The sequence below is a fragment of the Trichoplusia ni genome (assembly GCF_003590095.1).
Source record: "Trichoplusia ni isolate ovarian cell line Hi5 chromosome 16 unlocalized genomic scaffold, tn1 tig00004310_group15, whole genome shotgun sequence".
Classification (NCBI taxonomy): Eukaryota; Metazoa; Arthropoda; class Insecta; order Lepidoptera; family Noctuidae; genus Trichoplusia; species Trichoplusia ni.
In genome coordinates, this window is record NW_020799758.1 from 1 (window position 1) to 5611 (window position 5611).

A 5611-nucleotide genomic window follows, 5' to 3' on the forward strand; every position below is an offset into this window, starting at 1 on the left:
TATTGATATTCAGGAATATTATTATTAATTAAAAGGTGATTAATATTTTTTTTAATAACTTAAAAATCTGATTTAGATCTGATTTCGTTATCAGTCTCTCGTGCCTTTTTTAGAAAATAAATGATTATTTCAATTTAACAAATTCTGGAAAACTACTAACACCTCTTCCATAAAGCCCCGCGCGGTGCCCGGGCACCGCGTTTGACATAACGCGACTTTTCCCTATAGCCCCGCGCGGTGCCCGGGCACCGCACCTGTCCACTCGACTTTAACACTTGAAATCACTGTTTACAAACTACTTTTGTATAAAGAAGTTGAGTGACATGTGTCGTTAGTGACATTTTCTATGTCGTGAACCAAAAACGAAACGTAATCTACGCGCCATTATTTAAAATTTGATCAAGACATTTGTCATTTGCGCGGGCCGTTGCGCTGTGTGGTGCAGTGTTGTTTTTTGCGGATTTCACAAATTTGTCTGAGGTTAGTGCTGTTTTTTCTTACTAATGTGATTATTTTGTTTATAATTATGCTATTTAGGTAATTAGTTGTAAGAAATACATTGTTATAACAATTAGATAAAGCCAGATAAAATCCGTTAGAGTGTTTGGAATTCCGAGTGATTTATTGTGATTTTGTTTAGTAAATACAGTAAAATGCATTATTTATATGCTATTAAGTAATTTGTGCAAGGTTTCACGGCGATTTATTAATGTATTTATCCATTTTTTGTAAAATAATAGTAAGCTTAAATTTGTTGTTATTTATAAAAAAAATATATAAAAATGGCGGTTTGTTGACAAATGTTCAGCCCGTCGATTTTCGTCTTTATCCCGTTAGTTATAAAGTCTAAATCCGAGTGAATTTTTTTTTGTTTATTTTTTTTTATTTTTTTATTAGGGAATGAAGTGTGTCGATAAATGTACGATATTTTTTTTTTAATCGATAGTGTCGATTGAAAATTGTAATGCTTTAATATAATTTTAATTAATTATTTTTATTACTTATGATAATATTACGTTTTGAATAGATAGTATTTTTTATCGATAGTTATGATTATATATTGTAATGAGTTTGAAAAATTTTAATTAATTATTTTATTTTTATTTATTACCTACTCATAATAATTTACGTTTTCGTATTATAGTAATATAGTATTTATTTTTATTTGTTAGTGATGATTGTATGTTGTTATATTTTTTTAATTACTTATAGTAATAAAATGTTTCGAATAGATAAGTGTGTCGAAAGGTATGATTTTCTCCGTTTTGTTTTACAGAATGTCAGCTTGGCGTCCAAGTTACGAGGCTCCTCAAGACTTCATCGCCCTTCTCCATAACAGCAAAGACGAATTATTGTTTTTTGTACACATCTGAACAACTTAATTATAAATTGTCAATAAAAATGCCTTCATGTTTTGCATTTATTTATTTTTTCTTTTATTTTACATGTTTCATCGTAAATAAATATACTTTTTTTAATTATATTGTATTTTTATTTACAAATACTAAATACCTTACAAAAAGACCAATTATCGATAAAGTTTCAAAAAGTGATGGAACATCACTAGTTGTTTCAATGCTTTGCCACGTCAATGTTTATGTGGTTTTATTATAAACATCTCAACGTCTTTCATCTAATTGTTTACGTAATTAGATAGCATAGGCCCTTGTTCTCAATATTTGGTTTCAATATTTGTATATTTCTTGTAATCAAACTCACAGGATGGGTTTAAAAACTTCCAACTAGTAGAATATACATACTTTTTCGGTTTTTATTTGTTTTTGATTCCTGATACATAGAAAATATATCTATTAATCTTTATTCGTTTATAGAATAATCAAATATAGTGTTTTATGCAGATAAAACTCGTTTTGTAAAAAACAATATTTTCCGACGCCATTTCCTGACAACCTTCACCTGCTGTCATTTTATTTTTGACATTTAGTTCCGGGGAGGAGTAGTTGGAAAACGTGGTTACTTATAGATACCCTAATTCATTTTGACCACTGTATTAGAAAAGCCGACACAGCTGTTTATGCCACTATTAATAAATTATCGACATAAAAGGAAAGTAGGCCAAAATGATAATTAGAAGGTTTTCGGTTCATTTTTGTATAAACACAAGGTAGTGTATTTCTAATAAAGAAAAACAATGATTGTAATAGGTAGTGAAACAATTTTGAAATCATGCCATCTGTGTATCCCTCTGTCTATCTACCGGACTTTAGCAATAATAAGTTTAGTCTTTTTTCGAGTGGAAGTCAGTTATACCTTCAAAAATTGAACTCGTACACTTTTTGTTAATCATCAATACCAGCACCCTGGTACCCAAATTTTAACGAAAGCGGTCGAGCAGTTTATGCGTAAAGATGTCTCAAACATGTACTCTCCAAAACTCTACAATATTTTACTATTTCTTAGATGAAAGCATGACGTCATTTGGGAAAACGTTCAACAAAAACATACTACATGGTACCACTCATTTGTTTTTAGCCGACTATAGAAAAAGAGGTTAGGTAAAACTGAACCACATTAATAACACACATACCTAGATACCTATATATTCTTATTCATAAAATTTAATAACATAAGGAAAATAAACAGAACACATTTCGCAAATCCAATATTCGCACGCCTGCCCACGTAAACAAAGTTTCCTAAATGTTTAGTCGCCTTACAAAGTGTATTTTGCTTAATTGTTATTATACACGCGATGACTCATTCTAGGTCTAAATGCTATTATTAGATAGGTACATAAACTAGATATAATGTCTTCAGCTTTTGCAATAATAGATTTGCGGGTGTGGAAGCGAGATAACGATCTATGCAATGTAGAGCAGCGTTTCTTTTCAACGCTATAATATCACTTTGATCCTACGGTTAGATAACGTCAATATTAGCAGTGAAGTCACTGAAAAAATACTTTTCTATACATGTATAGGCTTAAAAAGTATTATAGACTACGTTTTAGACACGCTATGTTTCTACCGAATGACCTACTGTTCTAGAGTCAAAACAAATACAGTCAACGTAATAGGCTGAAATTATAAAGGGGCTTATAACACAAAGCGATTTAATAATATTGAGAGGTCGACGACGTATTGTCAGCTTGTTCTGTAGAGCCCATTAGGGGCTGATGCCTGCTGGGGCAGCGGGATTGTCCGAAAGGGTCACCGTTGGCTCTGTAGACGAAGGGCAAAGGAAGGACATGGAAGGGTTTTAGTCAGTAGAACTCTGACACTCCCTTTCTGCTCAACCCAAAGCAGAAGGAGTCATTTGATGATTTTCCCATCCGGAAAAAGAGACCTACGTATTATAAAAAGATAAGAAGTACTCCCTGTAAGTTTATAAGTATTCGATATTACCTATAACAGCGTGAAAGAACAAAGTAAACATTGGTCTATCTATCTGTAAACAGCGTAAACAATAGATAGTTGAGCTATAATAAACCAGATAACAGAACAATATTTTAGGCAAATAGCGTAATAACCGATAAAGTGGTCTCGAGAACACAATATCAGTATTGATTGTAGAGAACAAAATTCAAATAAAATTGTTACATAAATATTTTGATAGAAACATTGAGACTGCTATTATAGATCCACAAAAGCAATTATTTGACTTAAAAGCGCAGCAGTTGGACTTATTCGAGACGCAAACAAAATCTTAATCTGGTTAAGAAAACATTACTTCGACAATGAACATCAATAACAATTATAGGAATTGACAATAAAAAAAGAAAATTATTTGGTCTACTATGATCGAAATTGTAAACAGTAGTATAAGGCCCCAGGAGTTTAATTTCTCCTGCTTAAGTAAGCTTGTTGCCTTCAAAGAGAGATGCCATCTTCCATCAAAAATTTTACTTTGGGAGTTATTTAATTACTGATTTTGACTATGAGTGGTAATATTTTCGAATCCTATTCATCGAAATGCCACAATAAAAATAAAATTCTATCAAGGCAAAAAGTTTTTAAGTAGTCATTTTTCAGGCTCCTTTGTGATAATATGACTCTAGTTGTGGATGCTGTCGTATATTGTAGGCAAATATGGCAAAAAATATGTAATAGGTTCCTCATAAGTATGAGTTCAGTGACCGTAGCATAGGAAGACGCTTGGTTGAATATCTAGGTCGTCAAGATTCTACGAGAAGCCTTTGCCAGCACCCTTAAAAACCCCTAACCTACTAACGAAGTATTTGGCTATACCCACTTTAGTATAGTCTAAAACATTTTCAGTTTTCATCTATCTACTTTTTCATTTAGTTTAATCTACTTATCGACTAACTAGTGTCACTTTATACATAAAGAAACAGATACTTATACAAAAAGTTTTATAATCATGTAGACCTTTAAGTTAACCACAGCAATCATCGCTAAAAATTCTAAAAACCAAGGCAAAATATTCGCAAAAAGAAGAAAATGATTCGCTTACTTTTAAGTTATTTAAATATCGTAGACGTAGAACAAAAAAACCATTGATTATTATATTCTACAACTAAGTAATTTCTTTATTCAAATTCTGTTATACAACATCTAAGTATCTATTGTAGAGTCACATCAACTAAGCCTAATGACGTCGTCTAGGGTGTCAGGCTGCGGCGAGACCCCGTTGTCTAGGCGTCAGTAACAAGATCTGGATGTATTACATATTATTGAAGCATCGTCCTCGAATATATTGCTTTAGCTATACAATTATGTCAGTAGAACATCACACGTAGTTTTTGTTTATCTAAATTGTTCATCTTAGAAGTGTTTGTGGCTAGGTTTGACTCTTGGAAACTGAAAGGCTGATCAGATCGTTTGATCACAAGTATATAATGGTACATTTTAATTTACTAATGATACATATTAATCGACTAAAAGAATTTAGCCACATGGCGACATGGGTACTAAAAAACACCTCTCTTAAATTATTGTAGTGAGTGCTGTGAGCTTATTTATAAATGAAAGTTACTAACTAGACCTAGTCTTCAATGGATGTTAAAAATATCAATATTATTACAAGACTAAAATTTCGTAATCATTCCATTTAATACACAAGTTTTGTCAACGGACACGAACTTAGTAACCATTAATATCTTCTATAAGGAGTTATATGATTGAGTAATTTCAGTTTTATTGGATGTTATTACGAATATAGAGGTTTCATTGCCACGCACCCAAATTGATGGAGTATCATTTATGAGGCAATGAATGAAACCTAATGCGAATTAGATTAAAAATCTTTATTAGTCATACTGGCTATATCTACGTATCTACGCCTTCTATAGAACTGACGCAAACGTCCACGTAAACTATCTAAGACTGCCAAATTAGAAGTCGCGAACATTTCTAAGGTTTCTCCAAATGTGTTTATAACCAAGGTAGAGTTTTTTTTTTACTTTAAATGTGTATTGCTAACTGATATATGTAAAGCACTAGACTTTGGATATTAATCCAAAAGAACCCACTTAAATATTGCTGCTTATGTAGTGACTGTCACTACATTGACAATAAGACGACCTCTCAAAAAGGTCTTCTTATAACGGATATTATTCTAAATTTTTTGTCCTTTTTTCGGTCAGAATATCACATTAAACATTTTAACTTCAGTAGATGGGGTAACAACC

At 31.8% G+C, this 5611-nt stretch overlaps 1 long non-coding RNA gene across 1 annotated transcript; it reads left to right on the forward strand.

Moving 5' to 3' along the window:
• The first annotated feature begins 173 nt into the window (after nucleotides 1–173).
• LOC113506470 lies at nucleotides 174–1405 on the forward strand. Its single transcript, XR_003401730.1, has 2 exons — nucleotides 174–480; nucleotides 1277–1405. It is a non-coding gene; the product is annotated as an uncharacterized LOC113506470 (long non-coding RNA).
• Nucleotides 1406–5611: the final 4206 nt, after the last annotated feature.